At 40.2% G+C, this 23,936-nt stretch overlaps 1 long non-coding RNA gene across 1 annotated transcript in view; it reads left to right on the plus strand.

Annotated features, from left to right (window-relative positions):
* The first annotated feature begins 605 nt into the window (after nt 1-605).
* The window catches only part of LOC141582700 (uncharacterized), a 96,990-nt gene continuing 73,659 nt past the window's right edge, over nt 606-23,936 (plus strand). The window contains exons 1-4 of the long non-coding RNA XR_012515598.1: nt 606-759; nt 1,457-1,565; nt 3,563-3,804; nt 4,877-4,961. This is a non-coding gene — a long non-coding RNA (uncharacterized LOC141582700). The remainder of the gene's footprint in view (nt 760-1,456; nt 1,566-3,562; nt 3,805-4,876; nt 4,962-23,936) is intronic.

The raw sequence follows: 23,936 nt of genomic DNA on the forward strand, positions 1-23,936 counted from the left end.
AACACTTTAAAGTAGTTCCAATTTATTTAAGAGTAGAAGTGCAGAAGGATTTCATTCTGTTCCTTCTATTAACTTACGTGTCTTCCTAATACTGCCTGGAAATGTGGAAGATGGGACAGGGGTGGGGAGTGGAGAACAGGAATACGGTTCATTTGAAAAAAGTTTATTTTTGAGGAATATATATGTCAAACCAAACCTGTCCATGTGTATTCGTGAAATTAATTTTGCCAGCTAGATGACCCAGGGTCTTTATAAATATACAAATTGGTCTCAAGTATTATATATATACATGCACACATACGTATATTTATTTATGTATTTTTTACAAAGCAAAACTGCTTTTGAAGAACATAGCACAGGAGGGAAGGAGGGAGAGGGAATCAAGAAAAGGGTGTCCGGCAAGAGGCTATCGACATCCAGCTAATGAGACTAAAGGTGCAGGAGAGGGCGGGGAGCATGCTGGGAAGGCAGCTGCCCGGAGCATGCTGGGATCGTGGTTGTCCGGGGCATGCTGGGAAGGTGAGGGTGAGGAAGGTACCCCGAGGCGCAGGCACACAGTACAGTGGGGTCAAGCATCTAGCTGACATAATTAAAAGCTCATTACAGCAGCCCATCCCCATTAACAGGCTGACCCACGTGCAAATCCATTAACACAGAAGTCTTCTCTGCTTCCCAAACCAGGAATCCCAGCCGCAGCCCCGGGACCTGGAAACTTCGGCCAGTTTATATTAAAGTGCCTTCTCCGCCTGTGACCATCAGGTAGTTTGTTCCTGGATTACTTCACATTTCAGTAAATTAGTTTTATCCGCTCTGAAACATTTTAACAAAGAAAGCTCTCTGGTCATCACATGGGTAAAATAACAAGGGATAAAAGAACGTGTACTTCACCTAATCAGAAAGAACGCTAAATCTTTCTTGAAAATGAAGCCTTTCCTGTCCCGCCACCCTTTTCATTTATCTTAACACTGGTGGGATTTTGAAATTTTCGTCCATAGTCAGACTATGGTACAGGTCCTCCTTTCCTTGTATTTTATATAATTGTTGCCGACCTTGACAGAAGATCTCAAAACTTGTTTAGTATAAAGTTGGTAAATGATACTATTGTTTGGGAGGTGGAGGTGGGGTTGAGGGTGGGGATGGGGGTGGGGTGGGAGCAGGGGGTTTATCTAGGAAAAAAGGAAAAAAAAGGAAAATGCACCCTAACCAGGCTCAAATTAACTGAAATGGATCAAAGTAAACAGAGACATCTAAAAGCTTTTGTAAGTTAAAAGTGGCTATCTGTTGCAGGTCTTGCCTCATTAACCGCTGATTGAAGCTCTGCTTGGCCCTCTGGGATACCTAACACCCCAGGCCTATCACCAGATGAACCCGGCTTAGGAGCTCTTGCCTTTCCCTGTGCTGCTTTGCACAGCTCCTTGACCTCAACCTTCTTACAAATGTTTATCCTTCCTACCAGGCAAAGGGAGAATCTTACCGGGAGTCTCACTTCTAGCCAATGAGGAATTTTCAGAAAAGCGAAATGGAAGGAATCATTTTGTCTTCGCTGCAAATCTGTATTCTGAAAGGTAGATGCACAGCTGTGGTGTTTTAAATAAGCCTCTGCACAACATTATGTAGGGGAAAGAGTCCATAGTTTGTTTTTCCCTGGGTGTCGCCTCATTTTCATATGTGAATGGTGAAAGGTGGTGATTAGGCCATATGCTTTAAGATATAGCTATCTCTTGGCCCCCATGGTCCCAGCCCGTCACCAGGCCATTCAGCTGGGACAGGGAGCTGAAACTGAGAGGCTGTCTAGGAAAGGCAGAGAGAATGGCAGAAGGGGAGATCTGGGGGAGGAGGGGAGGGAGGAGCAGGGCTCTTTGAGTAGGACCAGATAGGTCTCTGTGTAGAGTAATATTACAGCTCTTTCTCTCATAAACAAGCTGCATGCCTGCTTCTAAAGACCCATCTGGCATAGCTTTGAGAATGGCAATAATTACAAGCTGATGATGGACATGGAAAAAAAGCCCCGCTGAGCTAACTCATAAGGAAGTACAGGCCAGGACTGCAGGGAAATTACAGGCTGAAAACCTTTCTAGTTTAGGCCTTTTGGTGTTCTTAATCACAGACTTTAAATGTTGTAATAAACACTGTTGCATTTTATTGACCAACTCCCATGACAGGCAAATCTTTTTCATTTTATTTTTACCATTTGCTCTTTGGAAAGCTGCTTGGTAGTATCTGCCTGTGTCACGCCAATGGGTCTTTTGCTTTTCTGCTCGTAGGAAAATTAGGAAAACAAGAGTGACTTTTTATTTAGTTCCCAGAAATTTGCAAATTTTTTTTCCAAATTGTTCTCTGTGTTCTGTGGTTCAGACAGACTTCCAGGCTCTGTGCTTAACTTATAGCTGTATAAGATAATGGTCTGGTAGTTTCAGTCAAGAAGATTGAAGCGGATTACAAAAAGAAAAACAAAGAGTCAACTTGGGAAGATTAATCTATGATTCTATTCTGTATCATCAAATAGTGTTTATGATATAAAAACAAGTAAAAATCCAAGCTAAATACTATATTGCTAGATTAATGGAATGCTAAGTCCTGGCCTTGTTTTAGAGATAGAGGTTCCTTATTTCAAGGATGGATTTGATATTGGAAGGACAATCCTTTTCAAAGTTTTGGAGCTTTTACAAGTAGAACTAAGACATTTTGTCCTCTCAAACATTTTAGACCTCTTAATGGAGCAAATACTTTTAGGAAATTCTCCTAAGAAGAAGAAAATGGCAACACTGGAAAAGAATTTACTTCCCTGAAACATTATTAACCTCAAAACACACAGTTTAAATGTTATAGCAAAGGAAGTCTTCAATATAGCATATTACCAGTTGCTGTTATAAGTTTCACACTGTAATGAGGAAATTTATTCTAATTTAACATATGCTATCAGTCTCCATGAAAAGAATTTGATGTTCATTTTACACATTTTAAAATTTGAGGTTAGATATAATGAAGAATCACATGGATTAGGATTTTTATTGACCCTCTTGACTTATACAAGTATATTCTTGTTAAAAATATACCTTTTTGGAATTTAAAGCAGAACATGTAAAGTTCGTTATTCTTTAAAGCACTAGATACTGCTTCTGGAACTTATTTTCAAGTCTTTTCCTTCTGTGCCACAATTTCTTATTCATATTCCTTAAAGACTCGTATTTTATTCTTTGTGTTTTGTATACAGTCCTTGCTATCCCAGATGGATTATTTAGTTCTATCCTTTGCATTTGATTACTTGTTCAAGCACATAAAGTTTTGGGGTCTATGAAGTTAAAGTAATGAAATGGTTGTGCAATGGAAATTTACCAATGTAAACTTAGTCTCTTGTCCTTTCATAAGCATTGCTTTACCTGAAGCCCCCTTGTCAAGGAGAAATTATTTCCTTATATCGGTCTCTTTTCCTGTACAGGCTAGAATTGTTCCTAACAAAAGAAGCATGAATTGGTGAAAACTATATATTAAATGCAAGACTATTTGTCTAGTTTTCATTAGGTTGCTGAGTGAAAAGCCTTAATTCCTCTCTTTTCCCAAGGTACTCAGATATCCACGAAGTCCTCCTCATTTCACACTATCATTTCTCTCACTGGGCACAATCCAGCTTTAAAGAATTCAACATTTACTGGTCTTCAGAGGACTGTCAGCAATGACAGCAACCAGGGATGCTGACATGTCTTGTTTACAAAGGATGAGCACAAGGCCTTTTGGATGACTTGATAAGCCCTGCAACTCCTCTCTTACTGTTTCTCACCTCTCTGGACCAGCTGCCTTTGTGTGGTGAGCTAAAGATGCAAATACTAAAACTTGATCTAAACACCGACAAGTCAGCAAACACAGCAGCAAAGATAAAGCTGCTCAAGGTTATTGTGTAAATCGTGAAAACAGAAACAAGAATATTTCAGTCCCTGAATCCTTATATGCAGATCACTTAAAATTGGATAGAAAAAAATCCTAGACTAGCATTAAATTCACATATTATTATTATAGCCTTGAATATTTAATCTGTTTCTCACATTAGCATCCTTCCACTTCTTTAGAAAACCCAATCAATGTTGTAGTTAAATTAAATAAAAAGATTGTTTTTAAAGTATCCCGAATATACTGTTTTTTATTTAGGAAATTCAGAAATGTCTTGGAAATTATGCAAATGCACATGCTTTTCCTCATTCATACTTTGTAAAGTGGAAATTTCTTTTCAGGAAGGGGACCCTGGGAAATTAGTTGGTGACCTCCTTTCTCCTTTTCTTTGCCTTTCAGTGTTGAACACACGGAAGAAAGGAAGGTTTCATGTGTTTATGTTGTATTTGGTTCAGTGCTTTTCTTAAATGATATATAAATATAACTCCACCAATGCATAGAGTTTAGGAGTATTGTCTTTCTTAAATTTTTTGTAATTGATTGAGACAATACTGTTTATCTTCTAAAGGTGTCAGACTGTTCCTAGAAATTAGCTCTTGCAAGGTATGTGTACAAAAGATTTTTACAGTAGGCTTTTTTGCTCCCCGTGCTATCTTTCTTACAGAAATGTGATTGCTGAAAATATAAGTGTATGCCACAGTCAACAAAGTGCCTTCTTAAATATTAGCAGCTTAAAGCCCACATCAATCATGAAACTGTAGCTTGACGTTGACAGTTACAGAAAGGGATTTCATTTTGATTATGAGATAGAATCTTATGAGAATTGGTCACTGCTGGCAATCTGGTCCCCTCTTTCTGAACAGTTTTCATGAGAAATATGCTTAATCTTTACCAAAGTATCTGCCTGTAGAATTAGCTCTGTTTCTAAATCTCTACTTCCTAGTTACTGAGTCTCAGATTGCTATTAAAAATGATTATTCCCTTTTCACAGGTGGTGAAACTGAGATTTTCGGATCCATGCAGCTTTATGGAATATATTATGGATGAATTACGAACCCAGGTCTATGTGCTTCCAGGTAAGTTTTCTATTTTGCCACACTCTCCTGTGAGCTTAGTCTGAAGGTGGAGTTCTAACTGGGACACTGAGGACAGAAGGGCCCATTAATTGAGACTTTGAACGTGAGAAAGAGTAGAATGCAAAATAGCATGCTCACAGCTGTTTTCAAGCAATAGCACTGTCTAAAACCAGTAGGAATGAATATACCTATGTGGCTAGAAATTGATGCAAAGGAAGAATATTCACTCTGGGTCAGTTTTTGAGCCTGTAGAATTAGCTAATATTGTTGATTTTGCTCATGGCTGCCTCTCTGGTATGTTGGAGACAATTTCCATCTTACTAAACACGTTAAATGCATTTTGTGATTTTAGCAGGCTAAAGTGTTAACTCTTGTTTAAATATCTATATTTAGCATTACTCATAGAAGTAACACAATTACCTTCTTTTCCATACAGAGAGATTGACTTTTACAGAAAAATATTCAAAGAATTCATTGGACCATTATATTAGGGACACTTATTCATCAATACCAGATACAGAGTTGATAAAGATTTGTGCCCTTATGGGATGCACTATTCATATCCTATTATTATTATGGCCTTGAATATTTAATCTGTTTCTCACATTAGCATTCCTATCCACATATAGATTGGACTTACCAGTGCAACTTCTAGCAAAATGAGAATGTTACCAGTAATCATCACACAAAGGATGTCATGGTAAATTAAGGCTCAGAAAATGATAGGCTACCTAAGGGATGTAGCACTGTGCTTCTACCCTGCTTCTTTTCAAGCCCAGTTACACCAGTTTCTTATTGTTTCTCCTTTAGTCTGGCTGTGGCATTCAGATATTTGTTCAGCTCCAGGTTTTGTTATTTCTGTTTTTCGTTTGATTCTGGCTAGAGCCTGTGGGGAGTAATTGTGTAGTTTAAGGTCCTTCTGCTTCTAGCTCATCTTGAATCCATGTTTCATTTTCATGACTGGGTTTTAAAATTTCTCAAATAAATGCAGTGGTCTGCCTGCCTAGCGTTTGCATATTTCAGGCTTCTATCTGCAAAGAGAAGAGGCCATGAGATCTGCTAACACGCAAAAAGAAGATAAAAGCATTTTAAAAAATGCCTTCTTGCACACAGGCCTGCTTTATAATAAACCAGAGCAGTGCAGGAATTAAGATGTTGTTGAAATGCCAAAGTGTTTCTGCCCTTTTATTACATCTAGGGTGATGAGGTCATGGCTTACTGTTTAGCTTATATGGTACAATTAAGAGATTTCGTTTCTTAATGTGATTCATCTCAGGAAGAGTTGACTCAGAAAAGTTTTTGGGGAGAGGCAAGACTTACATGAGGAGATTTAGAAAAATTATGATTTTCTTCTGGAAGCCTGAGTTCATTTTTTATTTCAGGTAAGAATGAGGAGAGCTGTAATGAGTCTGTCTTGGATTTCTGAGTAACAGGGAGTTGTTTTGAGACAGGATCTCACCCTGTCACCCAGGCTGGAGTGTGGTGCTATGACCATGGCTCAGTGCTGCCTTGACCTCCTGGGCTCAGAAGATTCTCCCACCTCAGCCTCTCAAGTAACTGGGACCACAGACAAGTGCCACCATGCCCCGCTATTTTTAAAAAATTGTTTGTAGACGCAGGGTCTTGTTATGTTGTTCAGGCTAGTGGAATTTGATTACTTAATGCTAATAAGGCTAAAGAAGAGCTTTGGGTTTTGGCTTATTTTTCCCCCCCTTTGGAATTAGTGCAAAAAAGTGAAGTAAATATTTATTAAGATATCATTATATCTTTGTGTGTAGACATGTTCAAATAAAATAGTATCTCAGATATATAATGATATCTGGCCAGGTGTGATGGTTCACGCTTGTAATCCCAGCTGTTTGGGAGACTGAGGTGGGAGGATCACTTGAGGCCAGGAATTTGAGATCAGCCTGGACAACATAATGAGACCTTGTCTCTACAAAAAATAAAAAACATTTAGGCAGACATGGCAGCACACACCTGTAGCCTCAGACACTTGAGAGGCTGAATTGGGAGGATTGCCTGAGCCCAGGTGTTGGAGGCTGCAATGAACTATCATTGCACCAGTGCACTCCAACCTAGGTGACAGAGCAAGACCCCATCTCAAAAAAAAAAATACATATATATATATATATATATATATATATATATATATACACACACACACACACACAAATATTTATTCCTATAACTATGTGATATATATAACTTTTATATTTTGTATATGCAGTTTTTTATTGTATTGTTTCTTTGTCAATCCCTGATTGAGTTCTTTCAAATATAGCGTTTAACTTCCTATTGCTGCAAAAGAGGTAGTTTCTCCGTTTAGTTAGGGTGGCAGTTCTCAATCACAGTCAACCCCTTCACAAGTATGTGACAATACAGAAATGTTGATAAGTAATGGATCAGACCATCTGTATTATTTTTATAAAAGATTTATTCATGGGCCTCTGTTTGGACACCATTTATTCCAATTCTTTCCTTCACTGCAAGTTGTCCTTGATTATGATTCTCAGCTTGGTCTTTTATCCACAGTCAACTTTTAGTGAAAATTCCTAATTTCTGTACTGGTTCAATATAATAAATGTTTATGAAATTCCCGTGCTGTTTAAGACACCCTGCTGGGTACTCAGGATCATTTTTGGAGGGATTAACTACTGTCTCTGTCCTTTAGAAGGAGATGAAAAATTTTGCCGTGATGAATATAAGTCAGATTGGGATAAACACTATAAAAAGGGGTAAGAAAGTATCATATGTGTCCTGAGGAGAGAGGAATTTATTTTGCCTAGGAATCCGGTAAGGGTTACTAGACTTGGTGACATCTGAAATTAGTCCTTAAAGGAGAAACAAGATTTTGAATAGATGAAGCGGGAGAAAACATGCTAAGTTGCGGAAGTGTGAAAGCCCATAATAGAATCAAGGAAAGGAGAGAGGTCTATTTCGACTTGAGCGTTAGCTGTATGTGAGGTTTGTATAAGGAGAAAATGGCAGCTGAGTTTGAAAAAATAGAATATTTTCAGTTCCTGAGGGACATTGAACATTACGCTAAGAAATTTGGACTTGATTAGCAAAAGAAAACAGAAAGCTAGTAAAAGTGTTTGGAATGAGAAGGCACGCCATGATTATAACTGTCCTTTAGAAAGGTAACTATTCGGGGTGTTAAAGATAACTTGGGGTAGAGAGAAGGCAAGTGGAGACTGGGATCCATTGGCAGGCTATTATAGTAATCCAGGTATAGGTGAAGTGATGTAGGACAGTGCTGATAAAAGCAGAAGTGAGAGACATTCTGAGTCTAGAGCTGGATGTGGTGGGATTCGGAGATATTCACAGATGACTCTGAAGTTTGTAGCTCATGTGGTTAGTAAATAAAGAAACCATGAACTGAGAGGAAGCAGGTTTGAAGGAGAAAACAGTGAGTATGTGTGACGTTTGTAATACATGTCATTTCTTTCTTCTTTTGAACTAGATTGTTACAGCCATTCTTTTTTGATTCCATTATTAGAATTATACTCTATTTTGCTTTAAATGTAGGATCCTGGCATTTTCTGATTCCTCAAAAGAGGGGAAGAAAAGTTATATCTGCTCTCTACTACTTCTGAATACATTCCTGTTTACTGTAATCTCAATGTGCCTGTGAGGAAGATCTTGAGCCCTACTCAAGGTAGACTCTTTGACCTAACTCCCCTTTCTCTGGCCATGCTCCTGAGGATGAGACAATTAGAAATCCTCACTAAAGCTTATAGGATTCTCAGAGTTAGACAAGACTGGCCTTTGTCAAGGTAAATTGGAGCCAAAGTGGATTCTTGGATCACGTATCTCTTCCCGGTTACGAAGCTGCCAGACCCCATCCCAGTGGGTGGAAATGGACACCAGCCCCTGAGGAAGTAATGGCTGTACATGGGCGTCTGCTACTGCTGCTGCTTCCTCTCCTTCATGAGGAAGGAAACCGTGGGCTTTCCTAGGCATTTTTCTTGTTCTCTTACACAGGGGAACTGAAGAGTCTTGGCCTTTGGAGTTTGAATAGTGAATCTAAGGCTGGAGGGGTTTCCAGAGAGCAGACAGTTCCCATCTCTGAACTGTTGTTACTTTCTTCTTCCACCCCCCTTCCTGTGCTGTACAATTCATTCTATCGCCAGACGTTTAGTATATAGGGTTAGCATGTCTTAATGGAGAGCCTGGAGTTGAAAGCCCCTGTAAAACTTCTAGGCAGAGAAACCTAAATGGAAGGAAGGAATTGTGCCACTGTGGTTTCCTCCTGCAAATGAAATGTAATTTGTAAAGATGTTCAAACTTATTTTTTTCTTTACCAGATTTGCACACCATGTATTCAGTGACAAGTCCTCTTGAAAGGTGGTGAGAAATGTTATTAAAATTCCAGATATCTGCTTCTCATCTGATAAAAGCCATTCCGATGTTTGCAGTATGAATTTGTTTGCAGTTAGAATTCCCCACATTGAATACAAATCCCAATCTGCAAATTCAGCTGTGAATCTCTGGAAAATAGTGTGCATTGGGTAGATCGATCCAATTAGACTGTAAATTTAAGGCACCATGTGCTTTATCTGACTGAGCATTAACAATTTATTCAGACCATTTTGCATCCCTTTTCCCACCCAAGCAAATTGAGAACACTACATGTGCTTCTTAATTTTTTTCCCTTCATGTTATGGCACAGAATCATTTCTCCAGTTCCAGTTACTTTGATGTTTGCAGCAGCAACGATTAAGAGAAAACACATCTTCAAAAGAGGCAGAAATATGATAAGCCTTTCCCACTGATAGTAGCTAAAAAGCATATATTAAACAACTACAGAATACCTAGCACATTGATAGTACTGTGTGGTACAGAAAGAAACAAGCCCCTTCGGAGCTCACTGCAGATATATCTGAGTGAAGGAGGAAAGGGTTTGGAGCCCAGGAAAGGGAAAATATGTATCATCATCTCATTGCTGGACTCTGATCCCTTAAAGCCCAAGTTGAGGGGGAAATGGTCAGAAGAAAAGCATATTTTCAGCTCTTTAGAGACCCTCCCATTTTAGAGACAGTCTAAGATGGCGATAGCAGGAGGGAAGGATAGATATGGGATGGCCAACTAGTTTATTTGCGATAGGCTGGTTTCAGTTCTTCAAAGTATTGAGTTTGAGGGCAATGCAGTGCAAAAGACAACTTATTTATTTTATGTTAGGTTAAAAGCAACCTTGAAAGGCAAAAATCCTTTTTTTGATTTTTTTAAAAAACCCTCTGCAGTATCCTTTCCAAAGGCAGCGGGTTAAGTGGTAGGGTCCAGCCCTCAAAGAAACTACTTTTCTCCATTCTCCGCACACTTCCATAGACACTTGTAAGTTGAGAGACAAATCCTCTGTCAGACACATTTTCCTTGTCAAATCATGCCCATCCCACCTCACCGACACTGATAGTCCTGGGAGCCGATTCCAATGCCAACCTGTGTTGAACTCCTAGATGTGAATGCACTTTCTTGAAGGGCAGGTTGGGCTAAAACTTGACCTTTGGGAGCTTTGAGAGGTGGGAAGAGGAGCAGAGGGCTGCCAGGGAAAGAGAGATTTCCTGGTTATTGTGATAGGGAGTCTGTTTACGTGCCTTCAAGGGTCACAGCCATCTGAATGGGCTTCTCTGGCTCTGCTCTTGGGTTTGATTTCAGAGGACTCGGTCCTGTGGAATTCCACTCCCCATCGACCCTCCCCTTACTGTTAGGTATAGGACTTTTATTCCACAGTTATGACTCAAGCCTTCCTCAGGAACACTGCAGCTTTCTTGCAGGAGCAGCAATTGGAAAGGCTGTTTTAAGTGAAGTTTACTGCTGTTGTATAAACCTTCATTTAAAATTGACTATAAAGTGTTTCTGAACCTGCCAAACATGCATTAAAATATTTTGCTCCATTTATGCCTATGTGTAACATTTGGTTTCTAAAAAGCTTTAATCAGTAATCTTCAAGTAGGAAGTTATTCATCTTTATTGCCAGTCGGTTCTCAGTGGTGGTCGTGGCAACAATCTTTTTATTGCTTCTGTGTTTAGTTGTTCTTTGACATGATAGAAGTCAGCTGCAGTTCAATGAGCTCACTATTTGTGCAACTTAATTGGTTGCTTCCTTCAATACATACTAAATTTTTCCTTTTATGAGCAGGACTGTTGGAAAAATTAAGCTTAAGGATATAGCCATACACTGTTAATTAACCTCCTTCCCAAACACATTAGTAAAATAGGTCAAATAACTGCTGAGTGCTAAGTGTACTGTTACTAAGGTCCTCCTCAGCCGAGAAGTGAATCCTGTATTAAGTGGACAAATATTGGAGCATTGGGTATTTTCTGGAAGCTATGATGACATAAGAACAATGGTTTATAACAGTATTCTCTGCTGCATCGTCTCCTATAGGTTGTATGTATGATTTGACTTTATTTGGCTCTACCATGATTTTAGCTTATTTCATTATGTCCGTGTGAAAAGAAATAAAATGTTTCTTTGTGTGTGGTTTTTTTTTGTTTTTTTGTTTTTTTTTTTTTGCTTTCTAGGTTATTGCTTCTTTTAAAAGGGGGACCCAAAATTCAACTTTCCCTTTTAGTAGTAACCACTGCTATTAGTCTGATTCACAATTCTTAGAAAAATCTGGATATTGTAACGATGTATAAATGCTTGTGATGAGTACAAAAACATGCTCAGTGAAGGAACTAATCTATCACAATAGATTTATATAGAACTCTTATAATTCTTCCCCATGTCAGGATTATATTCAGATGGAAAATCACTTTAATTGCAGTGGTGAAGGGCAGATTGGAGCTTTGCCAGCTTGACAGAAAATATTTTGAAGTTTATAGACCAAAGAAAAGAAAAAGAAAACTTGAGAGTTCCCGGATTTGGCAGAAGGCAGGAAAATGTCAGAGTACAGTTTATACTTTTAGAAAGGGGAACACAAATGCAAAGACAAGTAAAATGGGAGAATGTACCAGATAGAGCTAAAGGTGGACATTTGTGATGTCTGTCCTCTATCTGCAGTTCTATGTTTAGCCTTTAATTGGGAGTTAGTGAAGAGAAAAAGGAATCTCAACATCCCCCCTCAACTAAATGCTAAACCAATAAACACAATAATTTTTTAAAAACTATTAGTTACAATCTAAATCTTGCAGATACATAGGTAGAGAATCCATATTTCTAAAATCATCTGTTCCGATAAAGTCACTACCAAATATCAGTGGGGTCAATACTCTTCCAGTGTATTTGTGCCTCCTGACTTGGGTGTATTTTCTGCATTAAGATTAGTTATTGAAAAGCTTCTTGCTACACCTTTTTTCCAATGTTGCATGAGAATATCAGTGAATTGATAATATTCTGAACAGAACTGAAGTTGAAATGGTAAACTTTGTGGATCTTACTTTGCCTACCTGCTAAAGAGGGGTAATGACCCTTTGCCAGTCTGCACTCCAGGGGATTGTTAAAAAAAAGTTGATTAACCCTTGTTAGGAGCCTTACGGCCAAAGCGTTTCCCCTGTACCTTACTGTATTACATCTTGATGAAGCTTGCAGGAACGACTTCATATTCATTAGTTGTGGGTTCTTTTTTCTTTCTTTTTTTTAGACGGATTTTTGCTCTGTCACCCAGACTAGAGTGCAGTGGCATCATCTCAGCTCACTGCAACCTCTCCTTCCCAGGCTCAAGTGATTCTCCTGCCTCAGCCTCCCAAGCAGCTGGGATTACTGTCATGCACCCCAACACCTGGCTGATTTTTGTATTTTTCAGCAGAGACAGGGTTTCACCATGTTGGCCAGGCTGATCTCAAATTCCTGACCTCAAGTGATCAGCTCACCTCCCAAAGTTCTGGGATTACAGAAATGGGCTGCCGTGCCTGGCTGGTTGTGGGTTCTAAAGGTTATTCTCTCTTATCTTTTGCCTGGGTGAGGCCTAAGATGCAAATGGCAGATTGCTGACACATGGAAAATAGTTGAACCATCTGAAAGGTTAAGTATGGGAAGAGGGGCACTGCATTTCCACATGCCTGTAGATGCTCTGGTGCCTATCGTTTTTGTGCTGGTCCACAGACTTCAGGCTGGGGAAAGGGAGACTAACTTTTGGTGAAGAAGGAGCTGCTATGAATCAAAGTCAAGGGATTGAGTTAACGCTTTATTCCTGTCTAACCAATTACGATGGCAAATTTCATACCTTTGGAAAGTTGAAAATACTTGTCAAGAAAAGAAAAAAAAAAGTGGAAGTCTAGGATTGACAGGTATGAGGAAATAAAGAATTTTGGAAACTTTCTGAGGCATTTAGTCTTGGTAATCATTTTTTGGTATTCTCACACAGAGCCCTATTGCCAACCTGCCTGAGGCAAATTTGCATGTGTTAGGTTTAACTTCTTTTAACTTGCCTTTAAAGTAGCCAAACCTTTGCCTCAGCGTACGTTGGGTTGTGTTAACCCTTCATGAATTGACAATGTGGCCATTTCATGGATTTGTCCACTGTAACTGTAGCTTTTCTACCAGTCATTAGTGGACTAATTAAACAAATCCGGGAAGGAGACCTTGGAGCCATGAAAATACTTTGTACAACCAGCAGGTGGCACTGTGTATACTGCAGTGGTGAAGAAACTGGGATATAAGAGGCAAAGATGAAGGGGAAGAACTGGGATAATGAGATAATATAAGCTAGTCTACAGATCTTTGGGAGGTTAACAGGGCATCTTAGAAAGCTATAAACCAGTCTCTGAATGTGGAAGGCTGCCATGGATTTGCCTTACAAGAGTATTTCTCTGATTTTTAAAGTCTTTCCAGTGATAACAATTGGTATCTGCTTAAATTCTACATATATGCCACTGCCCTGAGTTGAAAAACAAACCTGAACAGAAAATTTTTAGGTAATCTTAGAAATAAACATTTACACATGTTCTAAAACCACAGCATGTAACATAGGAACTCAAGCCTGGTGTATATAAAATATAAAAAATCACATTTCATGCTTAGAGAATATTATTCACTAAGGAAACAGGTTAATTTGATTTATTGTATTAAAGAGATAGTAAGGACATTTTCCTGAACTTTGTTAGTTTCTGCATTCTTTGTTGTCTATGACTCTCTGTTCTTTAAGAATTCATTTGAAAGAGACTTCTGTAAATCAACTTTTAGAACACACTTTTTGGGGTAAATTTTTGCTTCTTTGGAAGCTCATGTAGTGAGCTAGGTGATCAAACTGAATTCAGAGATGGCAACGATTCTTTACTTCCAAGTGAAATCTTCCTGAGATGGAAGGAAGTGTCCATACTGCCACAGTTCTCTTGTGAGGGTTGGTGTTTGTTTCTTTCTTCCTGAGCCATCAGAAGAAAACGTCTTTTGTAGCTTAGACCAGAGGCAGAGGCAGGTCCCGAGAAGGAAATATAATTCCTCTCAATAAACATTTCCTAAGCTAAGGCCTCTTGGGAACACTGGCCTTTCTGCAGAAATGTGGACTTCTCTCCCTGACAAATTTATGCTCTCTGGGGGCAGATGTTTAAACTACTTTTCCTCTCTGCCTCCAGGGGTACAAAACAATTGTGCCCACATGTGGGTGGAGTCCATTGTTCCAGAGGAAAGCTGAGAAGGTTGTGAATATGTGGAGGACTGTTCTAGAAATCAGTAATGGATTGATTATCACATCCTACCTGAGGGCAAGGAACTGAGGTGGAAGTGGGAAGAGGAACAACAAAGCTAGATGTAGGACAAGGTGGCAGAAATTGGGATCTGAGAGTGGCAAGTCAGGAGTCTTAGGGTCCAGTTATAGTGACCTCAGACTCTTGTCCAAGTTCAGAACCTTAAATGTTGCAGCCTGCCCAGTCTGGTGGGAGCTGAGGTAGGCATCTGGCTGAGTTGCTGAGGGAGGATGCTGTGAGTGGTCTCTCCACGTGACTGGAAAGTTTGACCAACTGAGGGGACCTGGAATGGAAACCAGGTTACTGTATATTCAGAAACAGGGATATTTCTGATTCACCAGGGTAGGCTCCTCTCCTGTTTCTTGGAACAGATTCCCTTCTTCTGAGTCTGGAGCCTGGGCAGTACTTGAGCGACAACAAGGAGCATAAGTTTCTTGTCACTTCCTCTTTGGCAGGTTGTGTCTGCAGACACTGGCTCCCATACCCCATAATTACTTTTTCACATTTTTTAATATAGTAACACATGGTTGGGCTTGTGGTGGGGGAACCAAGTGATGCCTTCAGGCCATGAACACTATAAATAACTTCAGGGATCATTTTATATGGTTAGGGAAGGAAGCAGCTTCTTTCTTAAGAAATAGCTCCAAGCAAAGAAGGAGGATTTAGGAACAAGTAACTTTTATTTTCAGGAGTCCCTTTGCCTTTTCTGTTTCTCTATACATCAGAGATCTTTTTGGTATTAATTTGCCTTCTCGACAGGCTTTCTTATACCACTTTTCTGCTGAGAGTGGTGATTGCAGCCATCTCATCATATAGAGAAAAGTTCATACATTTTGTTTGTGAATGTGCAACTTGGAACTATCAAGTTCATTTTCCAGGGTTTGCTTCTGACTGTGAATTCCGTAACAGGCACCCACATGCAAGTATATATGTTGATTGAAGACCCATATTATCTGAAGGGACTTCAATAAGAAATCTAGAAACAGTCCCTCATGCCTCTGACCACATTTTTAAACCACCTAAGGCAGCCCAATTTTAGAGCTTCCTGGAAATAGTAATTTAGACATTTGTTGTAGAGACTCGTGTTTAGCAGTCTTCGTTGTCAACAAGGCCTTCATTTTATATAACTTTCCAATGGATTTAAAATGTTTTGCTTCTTTATTCAGTGGAAGTTGACAATAGCTTATTATGATTGGCTTTCAATAACTACTTTTTATATGTCTCAGTGACCTGGTATCTAAACTTGACATAATTTAATAATTAACACCTAAATAAGATCAACACTACTTTCCATTGAATAAAAATCTAATAGAAAAGTTTCTGTAGCAAAAATATTCCAGAAACATTTTCTAGGTTTCATTAGAGTCTGTATACTTTTGCTTGAGCCACGTTTGTACAAATTTGTTCCTCACAGTTCATTTCTAAAGCAGAGCAAGTAGTTTGGATTATCTTTGCATTATATGTAATATTGCTCTATAATATATTTATATTACAGGAAGGCAAAGACACTAGCCCAATGACAGAGAGACAAAAAGGGCCACAACTGTCCTAGGCATTAGAATCATGTTTCTCTCTTAGTGACATTAATTCGCTGTAATAAAACTGTATCTATAGGCAGATGGACTCATTTTATTCCTAGCATCTTGTGTAAGTGTTGCATAACCATCTGGGACCAGGAACAAAATGAAGTGATAGGCAAGTCTGCAGGACTGGGGAGGAACAAATGGGACAGGTCCCCGAGGGGAATATGTGAGGAAAATCAGAATCTATCGTCCTTAGTCGCTCTGGGTCAATATTTGCCAGACTCACAGGGTACCTGGTACTGTGCTCCAGGTTTCCAATCTAACAAGCAAAGGTATTAATGTCTCCCTCTCGCAGAAGGAACCGTCATTTTACTTCTCTCCTGAAAATGTGTTCTTGTAGACAGTGGTGGTTCCTTCATCAGAGGGCTAGACCTATGATGTCTCTGGCTTGTTTGCGTGACTGAGGAGTCACAAAGAGACTTCGGTTGAATTGTCCGTTCCAACATATAGTGCTGTTTGATGACTTTCTTTTAGAAACTTCTTAGGTGCTGAGAATCTGATACAGCATATGTTTTGATGTGGTGCAGTGATAGCCATAGTATCTGTCAAAAGGAACTATGAGAGATGAAATAGCAGAGTACTTTTCTCTCACGATGTAGATGTAGCAGTACTTGTGAAGGAAAAAGCTCGTATTGTTTCTTGGGCCCCATCCCCTAAACTCCTACACAAACCCTGTGGGATTAGGAAGCCGGCACCAGCACTGCAAGTTCTTGTTAACCATATGTGCCCCAAGGCCCTAACACAAACAATCCCTATTATAAAAGAAGACCTTTACAAAAAATATTTTCAGAAAATACTTGGACCTGTTTTCCGCCATGCTGCATTTTTAGAGATGGTTACATGCTTATGTTAGGGCATGGCATATCGCCAAAGCTAGAGGTCTGCCTGCTGAAGTTTCAATAGTGCTCATTATGAAGGATAAGTTTCTATTCCTACCCCTGGAAGGAAAACGCCACTCACAGATAAAGTGTATGATATGATTACCATTGCTTTAGATAACCACAAGTAGTACTTCCGACATGATAAGGGATCGTTTTCTGTCTTGAGCGTACAGAGCTTAGCGCAGCCTTTTTAAGCAATGGTGGCATTTTTGAAGGCCACTTGATTAGTTTGGATCCTGAGGGAGCATGAAGTTGCCATGCAGATAAAAATCAGCACTGGTTTCAGCTACCGTGGCAATTGCAGTGAGAGTAGGGCGGCCTTTGGAAAAGGTTTGGAATCAGGGAACGGAAGGCCCTAGTGACTTTGGCAGGGTTATTTAAAGGTCTTGTGACCAAACACCAAGCATAGCAGGAACTGTGAGATAGTTCCTTTTCTTGTGCTGGCTTCATGATGATTAAGCTCACTGAGGGAGCTGGAATCCTCAGCTCCTCAGAAGGGTATATCAGTGAGGCAGATTCACGTTAAAATAGGAGGGTTGGCTATCAATATCTGGTTTGCTGGAGGGAATATGAACAGGGAAATTACAGAGCTAATGAGAATTTAATGAGTTAAATTGTAGAAAGGAAATTAAGGGCCCATCCTGACAACTGGGCTGCTATACAAGCCTAAGCCCTATTGCAGGCGTCCCGAAACTATGGCCCGCGGGCTGCATGCGGCCCCCTGAGGCCATTTATCCGGCCCCCCGCCTCACTTCAGGAAGGGGCACCTCTTTCATTGGTGGTCAGTGAGAGGAACACAGTATGTGGCGGCCCTCCAACGGTCTGAGGGACAGTGAACTGGCCCCCTGTGTAAAAAGTCTGGGGACACCTGCCCTATTGTATGAACCTTTTACTATCCTCATTGAAAAACCAGGGATAACATTCTAAGATGAGCAATATTGTAATTGGCAAAAATAAGAAATGTTGGTTACTCCTTCCTGATACTTTGACAAGCAATTAATAAATGGACTGTTGACTACTACATAAAATCCAGAGTGGGGAAACCAGAGTAGGATTGGAGAATTTAAAATAAGGTCAAACGCTGGGAAAGTGTTTGCATGTATGTGTATATGTGTGCATATTAGTCAAAAAGAAAAATTCCAATTCGTGATTATAATTTGAATATTTAGTCTTTCCCAAGAAAGCATCTGAAAGATCAAAAGAGGTCAGATGTACAGAACAGGCTTATTAAAATGTGTTGGGATGAGTGTTTTGATGCTTTTTGTACCTTGAGACTGATAGGTAACCGCAAGGACCAGTATAAGAAAAAAAGAACAAGAAATTTAATTTCTTCAACTTTTCCACCCTTGTTCCTATGGTTCTGCCCTCTGGAATTGCACTTTTATGACCTCCTGGTACTACCATTGCTAGAAGGTTTAGAGATGGATGGGGGCTCTCTTGTGTATCTGAACGCTTGTCCTGGCTCTGTTTTAATACCTAGCATGGCACTCAAACTTACAGTTCTTGAAGAAAATTTCTGTGTTTTGAATGGTAATAGAGAAAAAGCTATCTATCCCCTTAACTTGCTATCTTCAATTTTCATTCCTTCATGAGAGATGTAATAAGTCTGGGAATTTCCCTCTTTGCTAGGTGGGGATGTGATTACCCAACTGTTGGCAGGGTGCTTGGGATTATCCAGATGGAAATGCTATTTAAGGGCTAGGTATTAGGGTTTCACTTTTTAAAAATTAAAATATCCCCAAATGAGCTTTATTTGTGTTTCCCTTAAAGTCCTTGTTATAGGAAGTTGCCCAAAGAGGAAATGCAGCTCAGAGGTTTCTGGGACCAGCCATGTCACATGGGAGACTCTCTGACCTTAGGAAATCAAGGTATCATGCCCCGTGGCATGTGGCAGCCTTATATGCCTTTATGAGCAGAGTGAAGGCCTCATGGAATTAGTCTTATTAGACAGTTTTCAAGTGCTTTATAGGTTATATTTTATCTGTCTGTTTTTTAAAAGGGGTATTTTAAAAAGGGATATCATTCTTGTCACTTTCCATTCTTTAAATTTCAGCTCTTGGAGTTTTCTCAGTGAGAAGGAGACTCCCATCCTTTTATTTGGGGAGGGGTTTGAGAGCTCACCCTGCTCCAAGGTTATGGCAGATTTGCTGTTGTTGCTGTTGCTGCTTTCTTTTCAAAGTACCATAGGTCACATGATGACTTCCAGGCCCAAATGGGGAGATGATGTGGATAAAATTATTTAGCAAGAGATCAAAAACTGGGCTGCACTTCTAAATGGCTTGCCTTTTAGAAAAAACACCTTAGCCTCTCACCCAGATGTGGTTGTGGGTAACTGTAAATACGGCGCACAGGTGGCACAGTTGTCTTGCCATTTACTGCCTGATGCTTCGGCAACTGCTGCCAGCCCTTCAGAAATAGGAAATGACTAATGATGTGGTGGAAATTATGAACCAGGATTAATAAAACTTGAAAAGGAACAGTCTTCAGTGTTTGATCCTCCTTAGAGGAAGTTAAATCTTAGTCCTAGATTCTTTTCCCTGAGGTGTTCTTCTGACTTTTTCTGATTACTCGGTTGTAGTGGGGGTCTATGCTAGAGCTAGAAACAGTGAACCAGATGGTGCAGGAAGCAAAGTGCTGCTCCCATCCCTGAAGGTACAGACATGTGTCCTGTTCTGCAGCCCATCTGTGAAGAGTCCAGTTAAAGGAGACACAAGCAAAGGGCAAATATTTAACTTCTAAAAATTGAGATTTAGGCATGTTCATGAAGAACTTTCTGGAAAAATTTCATTGACTACCTGAGCAATTTCTATGCTTTCTCATTAAGGACAATTGTTTGGGTCTCTGTAGATGTCAGGGAGTTGACATTTTTCTTTTTAGTTTTGGAATCAGAATTTCTTTTCCTTAAGGCCCATGCCAGGCATTCTTTCACAGTTGTGGGCCTATCTTCTAGCTCTCTTTCTCCTCCTCACATTCTCAGGCTCCTCTTTTCTGCTTGGGAAAATGCTATGTCGCCAAAAGGGTAAATGTACATATTTTGTTTTATAGATGTAGAAGGTAGTATTAGGTATAATGAAAAAAAATAAAAGAAACTTACAGGAGTTGAATATCATCCCTCAATTTCACAGCTGGAAGGAGTTGAATTCTGGAACCCAACTCTGGGGTCTGAACCCTCTACCTTCCTGTTTTGGACCTTCATCAGGATTACTTCCCCTGATAACTGAGCTTCACCAAGCTAATACTAGCAGGATCCTTGAGGGCTCTTGGAAAACAGATTCCTTCAGGACCTAGTCCTCGGAATATCGATTAAAAACACTTTCCCTAGCTCCATATTTTCCCAAGACCTTTGTCTTACGTTACCCTAGGACTGCGGTGGACCTGTGGCACTTGTCTCTCTTCAGATCCTTGGGCCAGCTCTGAGGGAAAGGTTGTGCATTTAAAATAAGACCTTAAAGCTTCTTTTGGCTCTTGCTCCCAACTTTGTGTTCCTGTCAATTGGCTTTGTACAACAATGAAAACAAATGCTTTAAAACAGGATTTAATGGATAAACAGTAGTTGAAATGAAGAGTATATTTTCCTCTTGCCTTGTTATCTTAGCTATTCCATTACAAAATAAGAGGGTTAAGAAAAACCTGGTAGAACAAAATTGGAGAGCCCAAATATCAGTGAAAATACATTTCATTTAACAAATACTTCAGTGTGTTCTCTAATGGCTGATCCTTTCCGAGTGGATGGACCTACTGGAGTTGCCTCAAGTGGAAGGCCCTATCCTTGGCTACTGCAAACCCTAGGCATGATGCTAAGGCTTCTTCCATCAATCACAGCAATGAGAGATGGGAAGAGAGCAAGGGTAGGTCTCTGAGCGTTCCTCCATTGTGTGTGGACGTTGCTCTGGAGGCAGATAGGGCCTCCTATGGCAGCTTAGAAGGGGAGGCAAGACCCTCTCTACAGCTGAAGTGGAACCACCCCTAAGGCAAAGGCTGAGGAGGTGCAAATGCTAGACAGAGAAATTGCACTGTCCGGTAAATCTTTCCTTTTTTCCCTTGTCTCCTCTCTCAAGGAAGTTCTGAGAAATTTTTCTCAGAGGAAATGGAGTGAAATGAGCTCTCAGGGCAGCCTTGCAAGGGAAAGGTTGTACAGGAACAGGATGGAAGAGGGAACTTGGATGATGCTGAGTCGTTGTAGACAGTCAGACCTTGGCCTTATGCACTGCTGGATGTGCATGGGTGAACCACGGGTCTTCTTCAGGACCTGCTGGCCAGGCTACCTCCAGTTTCCTGTGCCAAGAGTTCTGATTCCTTCGGCAGCCTTGAATCCAGCTCTGGGCACAATTGACCCCAACTGCTGAAACTTCTGCCCAGTTCCGTGTTGAAGCCTTATACTAACTCTGGCTCCATGAGTGGGTGCCTGTCTGTCTTGCGCTTGGTTCTGGCATTCTGCTTCAGCACTTGGCTAAAAGGGCAGCCACTGGGTTTGTGGAGCTGGATTTGCAGTGGCCCTTGACTGCTGCTCTGCAAAGGTTTTCTTTCTTCCCTTTTACATTGCTGTCTTCAGGCTGGCACTTGAAGGAGCCCAAGAGGCCATTACAGTCACACAGTCAAACAAAGATCTTTTAAGAGAACAATCGTCATTTGTTTCCCAGTTGGCATTTCTGGAGATTTAGCAGGATAATCTTGGATGTACGTCAGCAAGCATGAGCAGGAATCATCTTAATCCTTAACAAGGCATACAAATGAATTGGGACCACGTGAAAAGTGTACAAAGAATTTTTCTTTCTTCTTTCTTCTCCCGAATTCCATCTGTAGGGGCTTGTGTAATTTTTGTTGGGGGAGGAGGAGTTTCCTTTTGATCCAGTAACCTGATGCAGAGATGGGGCTCCCTAGGGTTTCACCTTTGGGGATTCTCTGGGCACTTTGTGTACTCTAGCATACCCTTTATTCCCGAAGAGAGCTACTGCCCCAGCTCCCTGTCACATGCAGATCCCTTGAAGTCTTAGCTGGGAAACATAGCTTGGACTGTTCTAGTCATTCTTTTAAAGTCCTCACTTGAGTTAGCCTCAAAAAGGCAACTACTGAATTCCTGATTCCATTTAATTTTACAAAGGCAATTGAGCTCCCCACATACAAGGACCTCCAGCTGTTTCCTCTAAAAGGAGAGCGAACAGCAAGGATGTTCAAGAGTCTCTCCCTAACAGTTGCTTCCTCCTCAAGCATCTACCAGTTATGTCAGACCTGTCTGAGGAGACAGAAGGGGCAGAGGGAGAGGTATTTGTTGACTCCTTCGCCCCCAAAGTGAGACTCGATGATGCCTGTGATACGAATAGGTCCCTCTTTGAGGAGCTTGAGGAAGTTAGGCAGGAAAGGGGGGAAGCATATAGAGCCAGCACTTTTCTCTCAGCAGTGCAAGAATTGTTGGGAAATTCTATTTTTCTGGTTTGTTGTTTGATCCACTGAGCTCATTGATGTTATTGTTATACCAGTTTCATTTATATGGAAAATTTTTAATCTAATTTGCATTCTCCAGGATTTTTTCTCCCCATATTTAGACAAATTAATTTTATCAAATAATATGACATTTTTAGTGATTCTTTCTTCCAATTAATTATTCTTTGAAGGTTTACTTTTTTCTTTTTGCAAATAATTAAATGAGCATTATATATGAGCATTGATGTGATTAGAAAAATTTATGATATGATCATTGTTTAATCCTGAGGTTGAAATCACTTTAGGTTTTCTTTTTTTTTTTTTTTTGAGACAGAGTTTCGCTCTTGTTACCCAGGCTGGAGTGCAATGGCACGATCTTGGCTCACCGCAACCTCCGCCTCCTGGGTTCAGGCAATTCTCCTGCCTCAGCCTCCTGAGTAGCTGGGATTACAGGCACGAGCCACCATGCCCAGCTAATTCTTTGTATTTTTAGTAGAGACGGGGTTTCACCATGTTGACCAGGATGGTCTCGATCTCTCGACCTCGTGATCCACCCGCCTCGGCCTCCCAAAGTGCTGGGATTACAGGCTTGAGCCACCGTGCCCGGCCACTTTAGGTTTTCACTATAGATTCTGTGGCCCCCCGGCCTATGCACTCCCTCAGATCTATGGTGTTTTCTGTGGATGAAGACCCTGGCCATAGATTCCTGGTTTTGTCATTCTCTCCCTATATTATTGAGTAGAAAGTGAAAAATCCTATGAACTACATCTTTTATATTTTTCTCTAACTCTTCTCGAAACTTCTAGTATTCCTAATATTAGTTGAAAGACTAAATGATCACACAGATTTTTTTTCCTAAAACTTCATTTAATCACCAGTTGTCACTTTGTCCTTAAGGAAACTTTTACTGACTGTTTCCAATTAACTATAGTAACTCAAAGGATTTTTACTTCATCTTTTGACCTCTCTATCTAACCAGAATCACACAGAATTTTAGAACTGGAAGGCACTTTAGCATCTAGTCCTAGGATGTCAAATATGGTTCAAGTTGTTTGCTGGTCCTGAGCCTTTGGTCAAGACTGGCTGTCTAGAGTGCTTTCTCAAGAATAACTCAGAGGCTGGGTCTGGGCTTAATGGGAAAGACTTATATGACCAATTAGTGGTATTTGCAAGAAGCATGGGCAGAAGGAATCATAGAACTGGTGATAATGCTCTGATCTTCTTAGTTCTGATTAAATGCTCTTATTTTTGTTTTTGTTGTTGTTGTTGTGGTAACTAAAGTCTGGAGCAATAAAGTGACTTTTCCAAGATCGTCCAGTAAATTAATGGAAAAGCAAGGACTTGAGCCTGCTGTGATGGAGACTTTAAGTAAACACAGAGGAGTAATCTTTATCTTTTTCTACTCTTTCCAGTCTTGTTCCAAGGGAACTAAAAGAAAAAAAAAGATATTAAGCATAAGA

Source organism: Saimiri boliviensis, chromosome 2 (assembly GCF_048565385.1).
Source record: "Saimiri boliviensis isolate mSaiBol1 chromosome 2, mSaiBol1.pri, whole genome shotgun sequence".
In the NCBI taxonomy this organism is placed as follows: Eukaryota; Metazoa; Chordata; class Mammalia; order Primates; family Cebidae; genus Saimiri; species Saimiri boliviensis.